This window comes from Lutra lutra, chromosome 8, assembly GCF_902655055.1.
Source record: "Lutra lutra chromosome 8, mLutLut1.2, whole genome shotgun sequence".
Classification (NCBI taxonomy): domain Eukaryota; kingdom Metazoa; phylum Chordata; class Mammalia; order Carnivora; family Mustelidae; genus Lutra; species Lutra lutra.
In genome coordinates this window covers 17,947,413-17,972,461 of record NC_062285.1, presented here as the reverse complement: position 1 = coordinate 17,972,461, position 25,049 = coordinate 17,947,413, and the positions used below count along the sequence as shown (strand labels likewise).

At 36.7% G+C, this 25,049-nt stretch overlaps 2 long non-coding RNA genes across 2 annotated transcripts in view; one reads left to right on the top strand and one right to left on the bottom strand.

Moving 5' to 3' along the window:
* LOC125106416 (uncharacterized) overlaps positions 1 to 2,614 on the top strand; it is a 31,308-nt gene extending 28,694 nt beyond the window's left edge. Inside the window, exon 4 of the long non-coding RNA XR_007129319.1 lies at positions 2,356 to 2,614. This is a non-coding gene — a long non-coding RNA (uncharacterized LOC125106416). The remainder of the gene's footprint in view (positions 1 to 2,355) is intronic.
* On the bottom strand, positions 151 to 23,372 carry LOC125106417 (uncharacterized). Its single transcript, XR_007129320.1, has 2 exons — positions 23,313 to 23,372; positions 151 to 725 (listed from the first exon to the last, which is right to left on the bottom strand). It is a non-coding gene; the product is annotated as an uncharacterized LOC125106417 (long non-coding RNA).
* Between the last annotated feature and the right edge of the window lie 1,677 nt (positions 23,373 to 25,049).

The window sequence follows — 25,049 nt, the reverse complement described above, 5'->3', positions numbered from 1 at the left end:
TTCTACCCTTCTGATAAGAACAAAATATGTAGGCATGAGCAAACTTACAAAATACAAATTGTATGAGTTCAGTAATTCCTCACACAAATTAAGTACTCTCATATTTGCATTTAAAACTAGCTATGCACACTATAAAGATGAACAGTAAAATTCACACTAATAATTATAAATTTTAATTTTTCTTTACATAAAAGACATGTTAAGTAGCAAATAAAAAGCACTATTACACATCAAGAGAAAGACCACAGAAGACCAAAAGAGATGAAATGGAAAATAACACAACCCTGTCCATATCAAAAGGCATTTCACAGCCATGGTGTTACTCTTCCTTAAGTCTCTCTTCTTTTTATGGTCATTTTGTCCCCCATCTGAAATGCCTATGTGTCTCAAAGTTCTAGTGCCTTGAATTGAGAGCTGCTTTCAAATGTTCTGGCCATTCCCAAGCTCTGTAATGCATCCATCCAGTAGTGTATTACCTTCCATCACTTTTTTGTTTCACCAGGAGTTTAATTGTTTATCTTTAGATGCAACATTTGTCCCATTTCCTTGCTTACTTTTCTATATGATGATTATAATGGAAATATTTAAAATTATCAGATCTTTGTACAGGACATTCCATTTCCAAGTCTGAACTATGAGCCTAATCATCCAGGGAAGGAGAAGCAGACAGGTACCATGCAGAGAGGCCATTGTACAGCTTCATGTCCCAGGGATGACTTCTTTTTCTGAGGACAGAGAGAGAGAGGAGAGAGAGGGAGATGGAAGTGAGTGTGAGATAAATACCAGACTTTTTCAGAGAGAAAAGAACTTTATTATTTTATTATTATTTTTAAAGATTTTATTTATTTATTTGACAGACAGAGATCACAAGTAGGCAGAGAAGCAGGCAGAGAGAGAGGAGGAAGCAGGCTCCCCGCTGAGCAGAGAGCCTGATGTGGGGCTTGATCCCAGGACCCTGGGATCATGACCTGAACCGAAGGCAGAGGCTTTAACCCACTGAGCCACCCAGGTGCCCGAGAAAAGAACTTTAAAAATTAATTATATTATTTGTGAATATATAATAAGACCAATTATTACAAATTACCTGGGCAAGAAAGTCTTACCCTGATAGAAAATAAGGAAGGAAAGCCTGCCTTTCCTGGCTATGGTAGCTTAAGAGAAGAAGGAAGGTTATGGAGGCAGGTCAAATATTCTAGGGCATTTATCCAAAGGTTTTCTAGGAAAGCATCCTAGTTGGAAGTAGGGAGACTCCAGACTCTCTCTCTACCCTTATCCCTTGCCTTCCTTTCTCAGTGTGGACTCAAGAAAGTGATAAATCTCCTCAGCAGGGTTTAGCCCAAGTTCATTTCTCTTAAACTCTGGAATATCTCAGTAGTCCCTGAAAGTCTTATACCTTTGACTGTCCAAGATTCTGCATGGATGAGGGTCCCAGGACTTGTAGCTACATGTATCAGAGCTTTGTTTCTCTTCTGGTGTGTTAGTGGGTAGGATAAGTAATGTAACCTTTATATTAAATATTCAGTTGTAATGTAACCCTTATATTAGATATTCAGGAGAATACATTAATAAGACTAACAGGTTAGCAAGAGGGCTATGTATGTTTGGAAATTGTTTTTCATAGATAATTGATAAACAGTTATGTTGCTCACTGTAAGGTTGTTTCCATTCAAACAAATGAAGATTTTATTCTATTTTCACTTTTTTTTCTTCTACATGATTTTGAAAGTTACTCTGCCCTGAATTGGTTGCTGCTATTGAACTGTTCAGTAGACATTAGTTTGCAATACACACCTAAAATATAAGTTTAAGGAAGTCTGAATAGGGGCACCAGGGTAGCTCAGTAGTTAAGCATCTGCCTTTGGCTCAGGTCATGATCCCAGAGTCCTGGGATCAAGCCCCACATTGGGCTGCCTGCTCAGCAGGGAGTCTGCTTCTCCCTTTCCACTCCCTCTGCTTGTGTTCCTTCTCTCGCTGTATCTCTGTCAACTCGATAAATAAAATCTTTAAAAAAATAAAAGAAAGTCTGAATATATTTTGATTTAAGCATGTAGTGAACACTGTGGTGGGTGACTGAGGCAACCACCCCTACCTACCCGTGCCCCCCCCCCCCCCCCGCCCCAGCTCTCAGCTAAACCCTTTCTGGGAATTGCTCTTAGCCAAAAGGAGCCTCTCAACCTTCCTTCCTGGAATAGTTCACAGTAGAGAACTGGAAATGTGGGTCCATCCTGACCAACACCCTTGCCTCAAGGCAGGACTATACTTTACAGGCCTTCTCAGCTCAGAGCTCCCTCTAGGTCTGGACTACATTTCAGCTTCTCCCTCTGCTCAATCCTATTTCTTCCACTTTCCCTACAGGTGTTGAGTCCTCATGGCACTCATCAGAAATTACCACACACGTTTCTGTCAGAGTTCTTTCCCAGGGAGACTGACCATCAGCTTTTGAAGACCCTGATTTGAAGAACCATCCTATTAATATTTTAGTAAGTTTTTTTATGTCACTCAGAGGACTATTTTATTTACCTGATCTCAGGAAGAGATAATTTTTGGTTGATCTTTTTGTTTGTTTCACATCACAATAGAAGAGTATTTTTGGAAAATGTGAAAATAAATAAAACTCAGAACTCCTAGTTTTAAAATTTGTTGCCAGTGTAATCTTATATTTAGAAAATAAAAGATGTTATGTGTATACTGTTTCTCTCTTTTATTAACTTTTAAAAACAAAGCAACAAACATTAAAATAATGATTTGTGAAGAAAAGAGACTGAACTAAAAATAAAGTAGAAGAAATGGTAGCAGTTATCTGAACTTTATCACTCATCAAGTTCAATTATGGAAAATACTTCATATATAATTATATAATATATATTATATAAGTATTATTTTCTAAGATTGTTTAAGGTTCTACCACGCTTTATAATTTAACTCCAAGTTGGGAAAGTAACTAATGAAATACTAAAATATTGAGTATTTAAGATCCTCTTTCTTCATACAAGGATATTTAATTTCACACTATATCATGAGGTAAGCATTATTGTCCCAATTTTATAGGCAAGAGCACCACTTTCAGAAAAATTAAGTAGTTCTCCTAGATCACTGAAACAGTAAGTGGTGGAGCCTGAATTTAATTCAGCTTTGTATCGTTTTAGGATTCTTGTCATGATCTAACTCTATAGTATGTTTCTAAACAAAAGAATAGCCAGGTTGGACCACAGAGTCTGGTTCCAAATAAACAGTGGGAAAGAAAGTAGCTTTTATTTAGGTTTGCCCTAATAACAAAGTATAGACGATATTCTTGAGGTAAGCATTCCAATGGGTGGACCCAGCAACCAGGGCCTCCCTTGTTTTTCATGGAGACACACTAGGGTCTGGTGGGCTAAGCAAGCTGTGAGATATCTGCCAGGTTGGAGGAGCATAGACCTGTGTGCCTGTTGCTTTTACATCAGCCATGTCAACATTCAGTAAGCATGAACAACCTATGCAACTATTTACAGCAATAATTCTGAAATCATGTTAAGGTTCTGAGCCTTGAAGTTCTCTGCCAGTAATGGCCATTGTGCCTTCACCTCACTCAGGCTCTCAGGGCATGGATATTTCCACATGTTTGCTTGGGCTGGCTTGTCCATGGCCTCCCTCAAGAAGGCAGAACTCCTAATCATTTGGCAAAACTGTCACCACAGTAACAACAATTCATATACCAAATGTAGCATTTGCATAAATAAGTGACCTAAATTACACACAGCAATAAGTTTCAGTACTCGAAGAGAATTTACCCATAAAAGATTCAAATACATTAACCAGTCACAATGGCCCAGTTCTGAGGTGAAAAATGCACATAACGGAGAAGTTTTAAACTTTAAAATAACACAATATTACGTGATTCCAGCTACAGAAAAAAAGTTGTGAATAAGTTTAGATTACCCAATCTAGAATCTAGTCAACATAAAGTGGGGATCTGAGGCAAATGAGGACAGAAAAGAAGTGTTATCTTTGTACTGTCTTTCATAATTTCATATATAATTGTGTTTTATACATATATAATTCTACCTCTTACTTTTAGAGATAGTAAGAACTAGAACAGTTTGGATCATTTAGATAATCTAGTTTTTTAAAAAAAAGGGGTTTTTTTTTTTACATATAATTAATATATAAAGAACTGCACATACACATGACGTGTACGATTTGATGAGTTTGGACATATGCCAACACCTGTGATACCATCACCACAATGAAGCTAATAGGCATATCTATCATCTCCCAAATTTCCTTGCTTCCCTTTGTTTTTGTTTTCTCTGGGAGTTGTTGTTTAATGGGTATAAAGTTTCAGTTATTCTAGATTAATAAGCACCAAATATCTATTTTACAATATAGTGCCTATAATTAACAATATGGTATTGCACATTTCAAAATATGCCTTTCTTTTTCTTTTTTTTAAAGAATTTTATTTATTTATTTATTTATTTGACAGAGAAATCACAAGTAGGCAGAGAGGAGGGCAGAGAGAGATGGGGAAGCAGGCTCCCTGCAGAGAGCCTGATGCCGGCATCGATCCCAGGATCCTGAGACAATGACCTGAGCCAAAGGCAGAGGCTTAACCCACTGAGCCACCCAGGCACCCCAAAATATGCCTTTCTTAATTCACTATGTCAAGAAGGATAGAAGAATATACATCTTTGAAGCCCATCTTTTTTATTTCTATTCCTGAAAAGGAATTAAGAGGGGATCATAGTAAATAACAGAACAAAAAATGATTATTTGTATCTAAAAATTTTCCCTAGTTATAAAAGTAATATATATCATATAGAAAGTTGGGAAAATTTTGAGGAACATAAAAAGACAATAAAGATTGCTCAGATTCTAATCACCAAAAGACAATTATTTTAATGATTTAGTGAATTTCTTTCCTTCCTACTTTCCAGTTAGAGTACGTAATACAGTCATATAATTCAAAAGTCAAAAGAACGAAGAGCATTCCCCAGTCACATAGGTGTGGTGGAGTTCTCTCACCTAGAAGCAACCAATATGTATTTCTTATGTATCTTTCAAAATCTCTCCAGAATAAAAAAAATACATGTATTTTTCCCTTTTTCTCTTTTCAGAAATAATAGCATATATATATACTATTATGCAACTTGGCTTTTTCACTTGACAATAGATCTTGGAGATCTTTCATATCACTTCACAAAAAGTTTTCTCATTTTCTTTGCTACTGCTGCTTCTCCAATTGTATGGACATACCATAATTTCTCTGAGACATTTCTTTTTCATGAGTATTTATATTTTTTCAAGTCTTTTGCAACTGCAAAAGCAAAATAACCTATTTCTATGCCATTTTATACCTATGTGAGCATATATTTTGGATAATTCCTATTGTAAATTTATTAGGTCAAAAAAATTTTTTGTTTGTTATTGACAAATTAAACTCCAGAAAAGATTCTAAATCTCTTTCTTTTTTGGCCCATATTTTCTTTTAAAATGTGTGATAGTAAATTTTATGTGTCAACTTGATAGGATCAGGGGTGTCCAGATATCTGATTATTTCTGAGTGTGTCTGTGAAGGTGTCTATGGATGTATCTATGAAGAGCGTTTGAATTGCACTGAGTGGCATATGAATCGGTAGACTCAGTAAAGAATATTGCACCCCTCACCCCCAGTGTGTGTATCATCTACTCCACTAAGGGTCTGGATAGAACAAAAAGGTGGAGGAAGGAAGAAATTGCTTCTTTTTTCCTGCCTATTACTTCATTTGGGACATCTCTTCCCATCTTTTCTTACTTTCTCACTGGGATTTATATCACTGGCTCTCCTAGTTCTCAGACTTTCAGACCTGCATTGAATTAAACTACTAGTTTGCCTGGGTCTCCAGCTTATAGATGGCAGATCTTGGGACTTCACAGCCTCCAGAATTGTGTAAGCCAACTCATCAGAATGTTTCCTTTTATATCCTATTGGTTCTATTTCTCTGAAGAACTCTGACTTATGCAGAATTTATTAAAATAAATATACTATATATTATATATACTATATATATTGTGCATACACACACACACACACACACACACACACACACACACACACACACACCTTTATTTCCAGAGAAAAATGGCAGGATCACAGAATTCTCTCAATAAATCAATAAGACACAGAAACAGCACAGGCACACGTGGTCATCAAACTAGAGAGGAACAACATTTTTCTTTATGTTTTTTGGAAAACATCATTCAGAGACAGAAGTTTGCAGAAATCCTTAAGAGATCTTCACCTGCTTTCTCAGAAGCTGTGTTTGTCATTTCTCTTTTCATCCACTACACAAAGACATACTGAGTGCCCGCTATGTGCTAGAATACTAGACCTGCAATAGATTTTTCAGGTGCAAGAGTGAGAGAGAAGAAAAAAAGCAAGTGGAAGATGTTGAGACAAAATTCTAATCTGTGACTAACATGTCTACTTTGGAACTGAGCGGAACTGATGGTGAGGGGTGTGTGAGGAGGCAGCCCGAAAGGAAAGACACGGAAAGCTGCTCTAGAGTGGAAGTCCTGCTTCTCACAACAGGTAAGCTGTGAATCAGTGAAAGCTAGACACAGTGTCAATCACACTGGCTTATTTTTCTCTTGTTGAGAAGAAGGTAGAAGAGAAATTGGGGTTTAATAAGGGAAAATTATCTCTAAATAAAAGAAGTCTTGACAACTAGTGTGGAAAAAAAAAAAGAAGAAGAAAATAAATTTAAAACTTCTGGAGACAGAGGCTTCTAGGTTGCTCAGTAGGTTAAGTGTCTGCATATGCTCAGGACATGATCCAGGAGTCCTGGGATCGAGCCCTGCATCAGGCTCCCTGCTCATCTGGGAGCCTGCTCCCTCTCCCTCTGCCCCTCACCCGACTCGTACTCAATCTCTCTCTCTCTCTCAAATAAATAAATAAAATATTAAAAACAAAAAACTTCTGGAGACGTAGGTGGTACATGGAAAGTCCCTTGTAAAACCATTCTCTGCCTTAGCCTGAACTGGAAGAAGCCTTACGTTTTGCACTTTACCTCTGGTTAAGAGAAAAGTTTGGGATGTGGCTGGTGGATAATGGGCAGCGCAATACTCCTTCAGGGCTAACAGTTTCTGGCAGTATCAAAAGTATCAAAAAAACCAAAGTTAAGATACATAATCAGGAAATAGAGGCTTTCCCCTCCCCCCAGTGCCCCTGCTCTAACTACAACAGAGGAATGAACTCTGGTGCAGTTCTTTAAACACAATCATAGATGTGAATGCAAAGACGAAAATCTACCAAATTCACCAATTGTTCCTGTGCCTAGATAGGGGAACTTCCAAATCAGACAACAGAAAGGCAGAATACAGAATACAAAAAAGTTGAAGCCAAGGCATTAGGCTGGTTAATATAAATGAGACAAGATGATCAATTTCTTTGTTAAGCACGAAATGTGGTAGAGTCATGGGCATTTATTCATTTTCTCCTATAGACAAAAGAAGGAAAAAATGCTAGTAATCTACTGACTTGTTAGAATAATCTCTCAAGTATTCATACTATATAGGAGTATAGAAATGTCTAACATGACATTAAGAGAACATCAGATTATTGAGTAAGATAACTCATGAGAATTACAGGGCACTTTGGAGATTACTTTAAGAATATAGCAATGACTTCCAGAATCTTTGTTCACATTATTCTTCCAAGGGTAAGTTTATAATAATAAATAACAGAACAAGTTAGTATAGTTATAAATATTCACACAGGTTTCAATACCACATGAGCTCAGATCCTTTGAACATGTTTTATAACACAAGGATGGTCATTCTTCTGCAGCTGCAGGGGAGAAAGCACCTCTCCTTCAACCAACTCTTTCAATTATGAAGATTTGGCATTTTATTTATTACTTAAAGCAAAACCAGGCCTGTGGAGCTCAATTTTGCTTGAAGAAACAGAGAAAAAGAATAACGTGACATCATTAAATAACAGGGGAATAAGCTGAAGCTTATTATAATGAGAAGATGCAACTGGGCCTTGACAATAAGAGAGAATTAAGAAGAATCTCTGCATTATAAGTGGAAAACTAGAAGGCCCAAATAAATAGCCAAATTATTTCTAGACTAAGTAACCTTTAAGACAAATTGTGTGATTCAAGATAAACAGGATATTTTATTATTATGAAAGGTTAATTTTGACTTAAAAATTACAACTTACAAATTGATAGAACTATTAAGAGAAACAGACAAATCCACATTCATAATGTGGTATTTTAATATAACCACTCGATAACTGATAGAGAAAAATAATTCTTATGACAAATGTCATAAGATTGAAACAATAAGCATATTTTCCCCAACATAATACAATGAGTTAGAAACTAACCTCAACCCAAGAAAACCTTCATATGCTTGGAAATTAAATATCTGAGTAAAACTCATGGATCAAAGAAGACATAGTTGAATTAAAAAAATAGTTCATGGGTGCCTGGGTGACTCAGTCAGTTAGGCATCCAATTCTTTTTTTTTTTTTTTCAAAGATTTTATTTATTTATTTGACAGATAGAGATCACAAGTAGGCAGGCAGAGAGGCAGGCAGAGAGAGAGGAGGAAGGAGGCTCCCCGCTGAGCAGAGAGCCCGATGCGGGGCTCAATCCCAGAACCCTGAGATCATGACCTGAGCCAAAGGCAGAGGCTTAACCCATTGAGCCACCCAGGTGCCCCTAGGCATCCAATTCTTGATTTTGACTCAGGTCATGATTTTGGGGTCATGGGATAGAGCCCATGTCAATCTCTGTGCTCAGCGTGGAGTCTGCTTGAGATTCTTTCTCTCCCTCTGCCTCTGCTCCTTCCCCTGCTCACACACACACTGTTTCTCTCTCTCAAAATAAAAATAAAAAAGTCTTTAAAAAAATAGTTTGAACCAAGCAATAATTAAAGTAGTACATATAAAAATTTATAAGATTAAGCTAAAAGAATACTTCAGGGACAATTATGGCATAAGATATTCATACTAGAAAAAGGCTAAAAATTAATAAACTAAGAATATAATTTAAGAAATTTTAAAAAGGGCGCGCCTGGGTGGCTCAGTGGGTTAAGCCACTCCCTTCAGCTCGGGTCATGGTCTCAGGGTCCTGGGATCAAGCCCCACATCGGGCTCTCTGCTCAGCAGGGAGGCTGCTTCCCCATCTCTCTCTGCCTACCTCTCTGCCTACTTGTGATCTCTCTCTCTGTCAAATAAATTAATTAATTAAAAAAAAGAAATTTAAAAAAGAACAAAACAAACCCAAAGAAAGTAGAAGAAAGAACAAGTTAGAAATTAGAACAGAGGCCGATTAAACAGAAAACACAGAATCAATAAAACAAAAGATCAATTTTTCAAAAAGCCTAATAAAATTAATGAACATCTGATGAGATCAATAAAGGAGAATGACAGGACAAATAACAGGAAAAAAGGACATTATCATAAAAGCTAGAAATATTAAATACGGAATAAAAAGTCATTATGAACAATCTTATGCCATTGAATTTGAGAGTATAGATTAAAGGAACAAATTTTATCAAAGTGCAATTTACACAAACTGCTTTTTCAAGAAGAAATAGAAAAACCAAATGGTTTTAAAACTTAAATGATCTTTCAGTGCAGTTGAAAAAATTGAATCAAGGAAAAACTGGGGACCTAGATGGCTTCACATTAAATTGCCACAGTGAAGGAATAAATAACTCTGAACTATTCTGATATTATAGACAAACTCTTTCAGAGAATAGAAAAAGAGAGAACACTACTTATCTCACTTCATGAGGCTAGCATAACCTTGATAATAAGGAAGAAAAATTATAGTCCAATTTCACTTGCGAACACAGATATAAAAATTGTAGCAAAAGTATCAGCAAATTAATCCAGCAAGATGTAAAGAATATAAAACACCATGACGGTGATAGACAACCTCCAAGATGGTCCCCAATGATTCCCACCTCTAGGTAGTTCTCTCCCAACACTGGATCAAAGTAGGTGTATGTGACCAATAGAATACAGCAGATAGGAAGGTATATCACTTCTGAGATGTGGTTATCAAAGATGTAGAGTCTCTTCCATAAAGAACAGCACAACAAATAGCCATACTAAGAGACAAGATATAAACAGCAGTTTTTGAAAAATATCTGGTGTATACAGGAAGGAGATCTATTTACTAATCTCAGAGCATGTGCTGGAAGGGCAGGGATCTTTGGGACACTTCTCCAAGAACAAAAGAGCTGGTGGGTGCCATTTCCCAGCCCCAACCACCAGCCTAGATACATGGACACCTGGGGGCACCATATTGTCCAAACACTCTCCACCTAGTGCTAACAGCATGCCCTGCCCCTGCATGCTTCTGCAGATCTGCCCCCTCCAACGTACTTAGCCTTGGCAGTAGTTTCCTCCTCTCACCCCCCAGAAACTGTGGCTGCAACTTCCCACCTGCAGTGGCCTGTGTGGTCCTTCTTAGTACAGCATGCCATACCCACAAATTCTCCTGTGGACCTGCCCCCCCCCCAAACATGTCCTTGGCCAGAGCCCATCCAAAGTGGCCCCTAAGCCTGGCAGTATGCAAGCAGACTACTGCCTGGGGACAGAGAAATATAACACACAGCAGTCTGACTCTGACCCCAGCAGTGGGGTGGAAACAAACATCATTTCTGACTACAGGCCCCACCCACCAAAAAAACCTTCTTAGGGACAACAAAGGGAAAGCACCCTGCAGTCTGAACTACTGACTCTCTGGCAGATGCCTTATTGGACTCAACTCAAGTCTAAGTCAGCTGCAGACTGGCCCACTAACAACATAGGGAAAAACCTTGCTCACAACAGGCAAAGAGAGCCACTGCAGACAAGACTGAAAGCAAATGCAACTCAGCCACAATGGTAGGGCATATGTAACACACATAGGAGACATCCCTAAAGTGCCATGCTCTGGTTAACAGGAGACATTGCACTGCAGGGCACTGCAGGACCTTTGCTTCATAAGCCACTACTTTCAAGAGCAGGAGACTTGGCTGACTTTCCTAATACCTAAAAACAGACACAGATAATTAGACAAAATAAGGAGACAGAGGAATATGTCCCAAATGAAAGAAGAGGACAAAGTCACAGTAAGAGAGCCAAACAAAACAGTGATAAGTAATATGTCTGATAGAGAATTTAAAGTAATGGTCATAAAATAATTCACTGGACTTAAGAAAAGAGTGGAGGACATCAGTGAGACTCTCAACAAAGAGACAGAAAATATAAAAAAAGAACCAATCATAGATGAAGAACTCAACTGAAATTAAAAATATACTAGATGGAAGGGCACCTTGGTGGCTCAATTGGTTGGGGGGTCTGACTCCTGATTTCGGCTTAGGTCATGATCTCATGGTCACAGGATCAAGCCCTGGGTCATTGGGCTCCCCACTCAGTGGGAGTTTGCTTGATATTCTCTCTCCTCTGCCTCTACCCACCCCCCACTTACACTCACAATCTCTCTCTTTCTTTCTATAATAAATTAATAAATCTTAAAAAAAATACACTAGATAGAATAAATAGTAGACTAGAGGAAGCAGAAAAACAGATCAGTGACCTGAAGAACAGAGTAATGGAAAGTAAGCAAGGTGAACAGGAGAGAGAAAATAATAATAATAATAATAATAACAACAACAACAACAAATGAAAACAGCCTAAGGGAACTTAGTGACACCATCAAGTGAAATAACATTCACATTATAAGGATTTGAGGACAAGAGAGAGAAAAGGGGGTATAAATATAGAAATAATAGCTGAAAGCTTCCCAAATATGGAGAAGGAAACAGAAATCCAAATCTAGGAGGCACAGAGAGCCTCCCAAAAATCAACCCAAGGAGGTCCACACCAGGACACATTGTGATTAAAGTGGCAAAGAGTTGGGATAAGAAGAAAAAAATTAAAAGCAGCAAGAGAAAAGAAAATAGTTACATACAAGGAAAACCCTATAAAACTATAAGCTGTTTATTCAGCAGAAACTTTAGAGACCAGGGGCATTTGGATGTCTCAGTTGGTTAAACATCTGCCTTCAGCTCAGGTTATGATCTCAGGGTCCTGGGATCAAGCCCTGAGTCAGGATCCCTGTTCAGCAGTGAGTCTGCTTCTTCCTCTGCATGACCCCCCAAAACTGCTTGTGCTCACTCGCTCCCTCAAATTAAAAAAACAAAAACAAAAACAAAAACAAAAAAAACCTTAAAAAAAAAAAAAGAAACTTTAGAGGCCAGGTGGAAGTGGCATGATATATTCAAAGTGCTGAAAGAAAAAAAATTTGCAGCCAAGAATACTCTATCCAGCAAGGCTATCATTCAGAATACAAGGAGAGATAAAGAGTTTCTTAGGCAAACAAATATTAAAAGAGTTCATCACCACTAAACCAGTCTTACAAGAAATGTTAAAGGGGAGTCTTCAAGTGGAAAGGAAAGACTATAAGTAAGAGTAAGAGAAGTAGGAAGCACAAAAGCAGTAAAATTAAGTATATGTATAAAAATCAGCCAAGGAATTCACAGAATAAAATGATGTAAAGTATCACACCATATACCTAAAACATGGAGGGCGAGGAGTAAAGAATGAGTTCAAACTTAAATGACATGAACTTAATATAGACTGCTATATGCATAAGGTGTTATATATAAACCTAAAGGTAACCACAAATCAAAAACTGGTAAGAGATGTGAAAATTAAAAAGAAAAGAATCCAAGTATATCACTAAAGAAAGCCTGCAAGCTATGAGGGAAGAGAACATGGGAAAAAAGAGACAGAAAAAGGACACCCCCCAATAAAAAAAATTAACAAAATGGCAGTAAATACATACCTATCAATAATTACTTTGAATGTAAATGGATTAAATCCTCCAAGCAAAAGACATAGGGTGATGGAATGGATGAAAAAGCTAGACCAATCTACATGCTGCCGGCAGGACACTCATTTCAGATCTAAAGACACATGTAGACTGAAAGTAGGGAATAGAAAAGCATTTATCATGCAAATGGAAGTGAAAAGAAAGTCAGAGTAGCAATGCTTATATTGGATAAAATAGACTTTAAAAACAAAGACAATAAAAAGTGACAATGGAGGGTACTATGTAATCATAAAGGGAATAATCCAACAAGAAGATAGGACAATTGTAAATATTTGTTCACCCAAAATGGGAACATCCAAATATATAAAGCAACTAATAAAAAATGTAAAGGAAGCAATTGATAGTAATACAATAATAGTAGGGGATTTTAACTGCTCACTTAACATCAATGGATAGATCATTCAAACAGAAAATCAGCAAGAAGACAGTAGTTTGGAATAACACATTGGGCCAGATGTACTTAACAGATATATTCAGAAGATTTCATCCTAAAATAACAGAAAGCACATTCTTTTCAAGAGCACAAAGGACATTCTCCAGAATAGGCCACATATTAAGCCACAAAACAAGTCCCAACAAATAAAGTCTAAAGTCATATTATGCATCTTTTCTCAACATAATACTATGAAACTAGGAATTGCCCACAAGAAAAACTCTGGAAAGAACACAATATGTGGAGGTTAAATAATGTGCTACTAAACAATGAAAAGGTCAACCAAGAAATCAAAGAGGAAATAAAAAAAATACATGGAGACAAATGAAAATGACAACACAATGTCCCCAAATATTTGGGATGCAGCAAAAAGCTCTCCTAAGAGGGAAGTTTATAATACAAACCTATTTCAAGAAGCAAGAAAAATCTCAAATAAATAACCTAACCTTACATCTAAAGAAGTTAGAAAAAGAACAACAAAACCCAAAACCAGTAGAAGGAAGGAAATAACAAAGACTAGAGCAGAAATACATGATATAAAAACTTAAAAAAAAAAAAAAAACCCAGGTCAGTGAAATCAGGAGCTGGTTTTGAGATAAACCAAATTGATAAAACTTTAGCCAGACTCATAAAAAGAAAGAGTGAGAGAGAGGACTCAAATAAAATCAATAAGGAAAGAGGAGAAATAACAACCAACACTACAAAAATACAAAGGATTGTAACAGAATATAATGAAAAATTATATGCTAATAAATTGGACAACCTAGAAGAAATGGATAAATTCCTAGAAACATATAATCTCCCAAAACTGAAACAGGAAGAAATAAAAAATTTGAAAAGACTGATTACCAGCAATGAAATTGAATCAATAATAAAAAAACTCCCAACAAGCAAAAGTCTAGGACCAGATGGCATCACAGGTGAATTCAACCAAACTATTAAATAAGATTTAATATCCATTTCAAACTATTCCAAAAGATAGAGGAGGAAGGATATCTTCCAAATTCAACCTATGAGATCAGCATTACCATGGAATAACATATTGTGCAAAAATTACTAAAACCAGAAAAGGCACTGCAAAAAAAGAAAACTATAAGACAATATCTTTGATTAACATAGATGAAAACCCCTCAACAAAATATTAGCAAACCAAACCCAACAATACATTAAAAAGAGTATTCACCACAATCAAGTAGGGTTTCTTCCCAGGATGAGGGTAGTTCAATATTTGCAAATCAATCAATGTGATATATCACATTAATAAGAGAAAGGATAAAAATCATATGGTCATTTTAATAGATGCAAAAAAGCATTTGGCAAAGTAAAACATCCATTTATGATAAAAACCCTCATCAAAGTAGGTCAAGAGAGAACATATCTGAACATAATAGAGCCTGTATATGAAAAACCCACAGCTAACACTACACTCAATGGTGAAAAACAGAGAGCTTTCCACCCAAGATCAGGAGCAAGGCAAGGATGTACAATTATCACTTTTTTCCACATAGTACTGGAAGTCCTAGCCACAGCAATCAGACAAGAAAAAGAAATAAAAAGCATCCAACCATGAGAGACTGTGGACTCTGAGAAACAAACTGAGGATTTTTGAGGAGGGAGGGTGGAGGGTTGGGTGAGCCTGGTGGTGGGTATTGAGGGTACATATTGCATATAGCACTGGGTGTGGTGCATAAACAATGAATGCTGGAACACTGAAGAGAAATAAAATTAAATAAAATAGGCATCCAAATAGGTAAGGAAGAAGTAAAACTTTCACTATTTGCAGATGACATGATACTATATATAGAAAATCCAAAAGACACCATCAAAACAGTACTAGAACTGATAAATGAATTCAGTAAGGTCACAGGACACAAAATCAATATACAGAATTTCATTGCTTTTCTATATACTAATAATAAAGCAGCGGAAAGAGAAATTAAGAAAACAATCCCTGCCATTGCACCAAAAATAATAAAATATGTAGGAATAAACTTAACCAAGGGGATGAAAGATCTGTACACTGAAAACTATAAAACACTGATGAAAGAAATTGAAGTTGACACAAATAAATGGAAATATATTCCATCATCATGAATTGGGCAAATTAATATAATTACAAGGTTCATACTACCCAAAGCAATCTACAGATTTAATGCAATTCCTATCAAAATACCAACTATTTTCACAGAACTAGAACAAATAATATTTTTTTAAAAGATTTTATTTATTTATTTGACAGAAAGAGAGAGAGAGCACACAACAGGGGGAGCAGGTAGAGAGAAGCAGCATAGGGAGAGAGAGAAGCGGACTCTCTCTTCTATCACGATCTGGGCTGAAGGCAGATACTTAACTGACTAAGCCACCCAGACACCCAGAACAAATAATGTTAAAATTATATAGAAACACAAAAGATCTTGAATAGCCAAAGCAATCTTGAAAAAGAAGAACAAAACTGGAGGTATTATAGTCTCAGATAGCAAAATATACTACAAAATATAATGTAGTAATCAAAACACTATGATAGTGGCACAAAAGGAGACACATAGATCAATGGAACAAAATAGAGAGTCCAGAAATAAACCCACAATTATATGGGCAATTAGTTTTCAACAAGGGAGGCGAGAATGTATAATGGGAAAGGGACAGTCTCTTCCACAAATGGTGCTGGAAAAACTGGACAGTTATATGTAAAAGAATGGACTACTTTCTTACACCATACACAAAAATAAACTCAAATGGATTAAAGATCTGAATGTGAGACCTGAAACCATTAAAATCCTCGAAGAGAACATAGGCAGTAATTTAATTGATGTCAGCTGTAGATTTTTCTAGATATGTCTCTTGAGACAAGGGAAATAAAAGCAAAAATGAACTATTGGGATTATATCAAAACAAAAATCTTCTACACAGCATGGAAGCAACTGACAAAACTAAAAGACAATCTACTGAATGGGAGAAGATATTTGCAAATGTCTTATTAGATAAAGGGCTGGTATCCAAAGTCTATAAAGAACTTACCAAACTCAACACCCCAAAACCAAAAAACCAGTCAAGAAATGGGCAGAAGACCTGAACAGACATTTTTTCAAAGAAGACATGCAAATGGCCAACAGACACATGAAACAATATTTACATCACTCATCATAGGAAAATTCAAATCAAAACCACAATGAGCTTCATACTTCTACATATAGCTCTCCAATTTTCCCAGCACCATTTATTGAAGAGACTGTCTTTTTTCCACTGTATATTTTTCCCTGCTTTGTCGAAGATTATTTGACCATAGAGTTGAGGGTCCATATCTGGGCTCTCTACTCTGTTCCACTGGTCTATGTGACTGTTTTTATGCCAGTACCATGCTGTCTTGCTGATCACAGCTTTGTAGTAAAGCTTGAAATCAGGCAACGTAATGCTGCCAGTTTTGTTTTTCTTTTTCAACATTTCCTTAGCAATTTGGGGTCTCTTCTGATTCCATACAAATTTTAGGATTATTTGCTCCAGCTCTTTGAAAAATACCAGTGGAATTTTGATCAGAATGGTATTAAAAGTATAGATTGCTCTAGGCAGTATAGACATTTTAACAATGTTTATTCTTCCAATCCAAGAGCATGGAATGGTCTTCCATCTTTTTGTGTCTTCTTTGATTTCTTTCATGAGTGTTCTGTAGTTCCTCAAGTACAGATCCTTTACCTCTTTGGTTAGGTTTATTCCCAGGTATCTTGTGGTTCTTGGTAAATGTAATCGATTCTCTAATTTCCCTTTCTGTGTTTTCATTGTTAGTGTATAAGAAAGCAACTGATTTCTGTACATTGACTTTGTATCCTGCCACATTATTGAATTGCTGTATGAATTCTAGTAGTTTGGGGGTGGAGTCTTTTGGGTTTTCCATATAAAGTATCATGTCATCTGCGAAGAGAAAGAGTTTGATTTCTTTATTTCCAATTTGGATACCTTTTATTTCTCTTTGTTTTCTGATTGCTGTTGCTAGGACTTCTAATACTATGTTGAATAAGAGTGGTGAGAGTGGGCATCTTTGTTGTGTTCCTGATCTCAACGGGAAGGCTGGGAGCTTTTTCCCATTGAGGATGATATTTGCTGTAGGTTTTTCATAGATAGATTTTATGAAGAATGAAACCTGACCATTCTCTTACACCGTACACAAAGATAAACTCAAAATGGATAAAAGACCTCAACGTGAGACAGGAATCCATCAGAATCATAGAGGAGAACATAGGCAGTAATCTGTTTGATATCAGCCATAGCAACTTCTTTCAAGATATGTCTCCAAAGGCAAAGGAAAACAAAAGTGAAAATGAACTTTTGGGACTTCATCAAGATCAAAAGCTTCTGCACAGCAAAGGAAACAGTCAACAAAACGAGGAGGCAACCCATGGAATGGGAGAAGATATTTGCAAATGACAGTACAGACAAAAGGCTGATATCCAGGATCTACAAAGAACTTCTCAAACTCAACACACACAAAACAGATAATCATGCCAAAAAATGGGCAGAAGAGATGAACAGACATGTCTCCAATGAAGACATACAAATGGCTATCAGACACATGAAAAAATGTTCATCACTAGCCATCAGGGAGATTCAAATTAAAACCACATTGAGATACCACCTTACATCAGTTAGAATGGCCAAAATTGGCAAGACAGGAAACAATGTGTGTTGGAGAGGACATGGAGAAAGGGGAACCCTCTTACACTGTTGGTGGCAATGCAAGTTGGTGCAGCCAATTTGGAGAACAGTGTGGAGATTCCTTAAGAAATTAAAAATAGAGCTTTCCTATGACCCTGCATTGCACTACTGGGTATTTACCTCAAAGATACAGATGTAGTGAAAAGAAGGGCCATCTGTACCCCAATGTTCATAGCAGCAATGACCACGGTTGCCAAAATGTGGAAAGAACCAAGATGCCCTTCAACGGACGAATGGATAAGGAAGATGTGGTCCATATACACTATGGAGTATTATGCCTCCATCAGAAAGGATGAATACCCAACTTTTATAGCAACATGGACGGGACTGGAAGAGATGATGCTGAGTGAACTAAGTCAAGCAGAGAGAGTCAATTATCATATGGTTTCATTTATTTGTGGAGCATAACAAATAACATGGAGGACATGGGGAGATGGAGAGGAGAAGGGAGTTGAGGGAAATTGGACGGGGAGATGAACCATGAGAGACTATGGACTCTGAAAAACAATCTGAAGGTTATGAAGGGGCGGGGGGTGGGAGGTTGGGGAAGCATGGTGGTGGGTATTATGGAGGGCATGTATTGCATGGAGCACTGGGTGTGATGCATAAACAATGAATTCTGTTACACTGAAAAGAAATTAAATAAAAAAATAAATAAAAACCACAATGAGCTATCACCTTATACCTGTCAGAATGGCTAACATAAAGAAACACAAGAAACAGTAAGTGTTGGCAAGGATGTAGAGAAAAAGGAACCTTTGTACACTGTTGGTGGGAATGCAAACTGGTGCCATCACTCTGGAAAACAGTATGAAGATTCCTCAAAAAGTTAAAAATAGAATTACCATATGATCCAGTAATCCACTACTGGGTATTTACCCAAAGAATACAAAAACACTAATTCAAAAAGATACATGCACCACTATGTTTACTGCGGCATTATTTACAATAGCCAAATTATGGAAGCAGCCCAAGCCTCCTTCAGTAGATGAATGGATAAAGAAGAAGGGTGTAGATATATACAATGGGAAGTATTAGTCACAAACAAGAATGAAATCTTGCCATTTGCAAGAACATGGATGGATCTAGAGGATATAATGGTAAGCGAAATAAGTCAGTGAGAGAAAGACAAATACTACATGATTTCATTCATTTATGGAACTTAAGAACAAAACAAAGAAAAAAGAGACAAACCAAAAAAACCAGACTCTTAACCATAGAGAACAAACATATGGTCACCAGAGGGGAGAAGGGTAGGGGAATGGTGAAATAGGTGAAGCAGATTAAGACCACACTTACCATGATGAGCACTGAGTAATGTACAGAATTGTTGAACCACTTTATTGTGTACTTGAAACTAATATAACACTGTAATTAATTATCCTAGATTTTTTTTAAAGCGTAAAAAATTTTAAAACTTTTACATAGCAAACAATTCCATGTTTTTAAAAAGAGTAAAAAAACAAGCCAAAGAAATTTTCCAAACTCAATGTCAGCATCTGCTTCTGGAGAGTCCAACCTATGACATACTATTTATTATATTTCAAAGTAAGCAAAACAATATACAGTATTATCTGTAGTAAATGTTTATAGAATATAATTCAGAATGGTAGTGTTGTGGGGGGTAGAAATAGACTTCAGAAGAAGTGGTCTTTGAAGTTCAAAAGTATTTGTAATACTTTATTTCTTAAGCCATTGGTGGGTGGGCATCAGTATATATATATTATATCATTCTTTGTAGATTTGATATTTAAAAAATAAATAAAAGATTATGAGAAATTAAACTGTCAGATTTATAATCGCTTAGAAATCAAAGAAAAAATAAAAGTCATCATTTTGTATTTTAACACACAAGTATTAGATTTATAAATAAAACATCAATATCTGTAAGTTGAATTTGCAGGCCTGAATAAACTGAGTATGAATTAAATCACAGTAATTGTGAATATGCCATTCTGGCCCACAGCCTCTTTTATACATTAAAAACTCACTGAAAAGGATTTCTCCTTTTTATAAATGAAATATATCTCTATTTTCTCTAACGCATGAGACCCACCAGTCTACTTATTGCAAAGTCATTAAGATGAGCTGAGTTCATTAATTTCCAAAACTGATTCATATTTTATATATTAATCAAGCTTCAGTAGTTAGACTTACATATACATTTTATCACTCCACAAATATTAAATGCCTTTTTTATGCCAGGAACGATTTTCAGATGATACGGATAAGCATGAACAAGAAACACAAAGTGCTCTTAAATCATTAGCATGATTTGTTTTTAAAGTATCTTCTTACATTACTAAAGTATCTAACTGTTAATATCTGACTCAGGCAAAATAATTGCTAATGTCTGACTCAGGCAAAATATTTCCATTTAAGCAGTCAAGCTATTAGAAGTTAAATAGTATACTGGGGGTGGGGGACCCCCTCAAGGACCACACAGAAAATTAAGGAGTTAATTCTGGTTCTGTTCCATGTGGTAATGGAATTTTTTCTTCCAGACTATTTATACATGTCGATTTCACATAAAACACCAAAGATTATAAATTTGGAATCAAAGGTTTCTGATCATAAAAGTTAACTACCCAAATCTTTAAACACATTTAAACCTGCACAAGGTCCAGACAAGGAAAAATTCATAAATAGAAGTAGTTACAAAAATTATGAGAAACCACCTAGTCACCTTAAAATAGAGCACAATACTCCTAGTTTTCTGAAATTGTTGTTGTTCTCTAATTGTACTTACCATCAGTAACACTTTCCATTTTAAGGTTTTTGTAGTACTTTATTTTTTAAAAAGCTGGAGAACTCAAAACCAAAGTCCTTTAATTTCTCAAAATCATGAGTGAATAAATTTTTTAACTTTGGAATGTAGAAAAGATGTCATAGGAATTTGAGGTTGATGTGCAAATTTGATTACTTAATATTGACCAATGTCATGAAAAACTAAACATTTTAGTAAAACAACCCTTTGAGTAATTTAATATCTCCCAATAAATAATAAAAACCTAAACTGAGTTTTGTTATTTTTTTCCCTTAATTGTTAAAATAGACTCATGGAGTAATAATAATTTTGCATCTACACATTTCAATCCATATACTAAATGTACTTATATTTATTTTTTGGCTACTTTCATAGTTATTCATACCACATATACATATTGGGTGCCAATTATGCACCTGGTACTTTTCTAGGCCCTGAAGTGAGCAAATACAGACATGATTCCTGTCTTCATTTAACTTCTAGTTAAGTAGGGGAGAGAGACATTAATTAAATGATCACCAAGCCAATATAGTAGGACTATAACAAGAGCTAAGAAAGATAGTTACATAGTACTAGTCATAGTCTGTAGAGGGGTTCTGATCTGGTCAGAGAAGGGTATCAGGGCAGGCTTCTTAGAGGAATTGGCCCTTGAGCGGAGACCTGAAAAGCTTCTGGAGTTAATTAGGTAAAGAGGGGAGGGGAGACGACAGAGGGTCCTAAGTGCATGTGTAGGCTCTGCAGCTGCAGCCCAGTTTGAGGTTCTCAAAGACACAGAATCAGCAGTAGCCTGTGCCAGACGAGGCCCAGGAAGTAGGTAAGGACCAGATCATACGGGCCTTGCCGGCCACAGTAAAGAGCTTGTCTTCCTCCTCACACGTGTGCATCTGTGAACACTCCTTCTGTCTGCAATGTGGAGAACAGATGGGAGAGGGAGCAGAGTGAAGAGAGCAAGAGGCCAATTAGGAGCTTATGCCAACAGTATGAGGGAGGGATGGCAACGGGGCTGGTGCTGGTGGTGGAAATAAATACTTGGAGGTGGAGCTGGCAGGACTTTGTGATGATGAGAAGACGATAAGAAATCTGAAATGGATTTGTGGTCAGGAGTGTTAATAATGAAATATAATTAATTATACAATTAGAGCCAAAAATGAAATCCTATCAAGTCTAATTAGCACACATAAATCTTAGGGTTAGAAGGCTCAATAACTATCTGAGATGGCATTATTTCTGTAAAAATGACTTTGGCCACATAGTGACATTTGAGTTTGCACGCTCCTTCATTAAAGAAAATTTATCTTTACCACATTGTCAAGCTTGTATCCTTCTTCTCTAAATGTTTCATTTAAAACTAAAATCAGGGGTCCTTGGGGTGGCCTAGTCAGTTAAGCATCTGACTCTTGGTTTTGTCTCAGGGTTGTGGATCGACCCCAGTGTCCGGCTGTGTGCTCGGCTCCAAGTCTGCTTAGGACTCTCTCTCCCTCTCCCTCCACTCCTCTCCATCTCTCCCTCTCTCTCTTAAATAAATAAATAAAATCTTTAAAACCATCATAATCAATATCATTACTTTTCTCTTCTTGTCAGAGGCAGATTTTGAAAACATGGGAAACTTTAGGATTATACTTTCCCCATTTGGCTTTGTGTGAAATTCCCCCTTTTTAAACATAAACTCCTGATTTTATAAACTACTATAATTGAAATTTCACTAAATTAAACACAAATACCATCAAATGAAGAAAAATGTCTTCAGTTCTCCTTATTCACCAATTAAAAAAAAAAAAAAACTATAGACACTTTACAACTGGACTTGTCTTTTAAACCCAGAAATTTCCAATGCATTTGCAATAGCTCCCGTGTCATTCAGGACTATAAGCTTTAACAGAATGTCATTTATTCTTCTTTTCCTGTTGGGAACTGAGTCAACCTGAATGGAAATCACTTGTATACTAGGGACAGCGAGCAAATGTGATGTGAAAGCCAGCAATGGCAACGCCGAAGCTTTAACATTCTAGTCTCCATTAATTGTCATTAAGACTCAGTGGCAGGCATGCTTTTCTTCTTCCATCAACCCCCTTTTTACTCCCCATCTTCCATCCTGGGAGGGGTCTTTTAAGTGGAGAAAAGAGGCAGAATATAACAGCCTTCTGCATTGATGTTATAAAGGTGATCAATATCAACAAGGGAAGAGAAAAGTGTTGGTCTGGTGGATATTTTCCCTTCTTGGAGGGGCCTACAGTTCTCTTCCAAACCACAGATGCTGCTCTGTCAGTCTTACTGAGGAGAAAACCAAAGCAATCAATTGACTGGGGTTGGGGTAGGGTGAGAGCCTGCATAAGAGGGCAAGAACACAGAGAGAACAAAGACAGAAGGAACAGATTCCCAAATGTTTTCCTAATGACCTTTAAGTGTTAGCATTTATGTATTTGTATTGGATTATGTAATAATAAGACTTTTTTCTTTTCCATAAGGCACAGTACCTTCATACCCTTCCAGATGCTATAGGCTTAAGCAGTGGTTTACACTTGCTATTAACGCTATAAATTACCTGGATTTGGGTGGGTATTAAGGAGAGCACGTATTGCGTGGAGCACCGGGTGTGGTACATAAACAACAAATCTTGGAACACTGAAAAAATAAAATAAAATAAAATAAAATAAATTACCTTGATTTTTTTCCCAAAACCCTCGATTTAGAATCTGACACTCCATTATATAGTACCTAGGCTGATCTTTCTATTCTGATGTCTTTTTTTATAATGCCTTGTATTATTATTAGCTTTACTATCGGAGTCACCCTCAAGATTCAGTACCCTAGAAAATGTACAACACATGGTTTTTCTTTAATCAAACATGATGTTTGTTCTGTTTTACACTTAGTAACCCAAAGCCTAGAATCCTGGGTAGTTCCTGGTATAAAAATATGAAATAACACCGATCATTGGATGAAAGCCAGCTGTAGAAGTGAACTAGACAGACCATGAAACTCTTGGTAACTGACACTTATAGACTCCTTGGGATAAAGAGCCCTAACTGCTGCTTATGCATAAGTTGTCAAGCTTCATGTCATTTGATGCTGTTACCTTGGCCACAATTGATTAGACCCTGGAAGTCCACAAACACCAGCCAAGAAAGGCCTTTCATACTGGATTGAGACTAATCAGCTCAGCCAGTTTCTCTCTCACTGGGAACTTGTGCTGTAGATGCCCAGAGAGTAAAAGTGGATAGGAAGCAGTAGTGAGAAGCTGTGTCATGAGTATGGTGGAACCACCAGAGTAGGGGGCATTTGAAGCCCCCCAGACTGGATCCTAGTTTTGAGAGCTATCAAATACCAGGAGGCACCCATAGGACAGCAGGGTCCTTCATGTCTTCCCCCAGTCTGCCCTCACTTTTACTGAGATAGAACACGGTGTAAGTTTAAGTTGTACAACATAATGATTTCATATGTATATATATGGCAAAATGATTACCATAATCAAGTTAGTCAGCACATCTTTCACCTCACATAATTGCCATTTTTTTTTGTTGTTGTTATGGTGAGAACATTTAAGATCTAGTCTCTTAGCAACTTTGAAGTATACAATACAGTTTTGTTAACTACGGTCACCACGCTCTGTGTTAGACCCACAGAACTATTCCTTGTCACTGGAAGTTTGTACTCTTGGACCAACATCCTCCCGTTTATCCTATTATCCTAAACCCACAGCCCTGGCAACCATTTTAGCCTCCATTTCTATGACTTTAGCATTTTTAGATTCCACACATGAGATTATACTGCATTTGTGTTTCTCTGTTTTATTTCACTTAGTGTAATGCCCTCAATGTTCATCTATATTTTCATAAATGGCAGATTTCCTTCCTTTTTTGTGGGTGAATAATATTCATGTGTGTGTGTGTGTGTGTGTGTGTGTGTGTGTGTTTGTATCTCACATTTTCTTTACCCATTCATCCACTGATGAACTGATATAGTGATTTCATTTCCTTTGGGTAAATATCCAGAAGTGGGATTACTGGATTGTATGGTTGTTATATTTTGATTTTTTGAGGTACCTCCATACTATTATTCATAGTGGCTATAACACTTTACATTCCCACCAACAGTACACAAGTGTTCCTCTTTCTCACCAGAGAACTGATCATCAAGATTTCAAACTATAGTAAAAAGTTATAGTAATAAAAATGGCATGGTACTGGCATAAAAACAGGCACATGGACCAATGGAATAGAACTGAGAGTCTAGAAATAAACCCATGCATATAAAGTCTACCCAGAAACAGCATCAGATT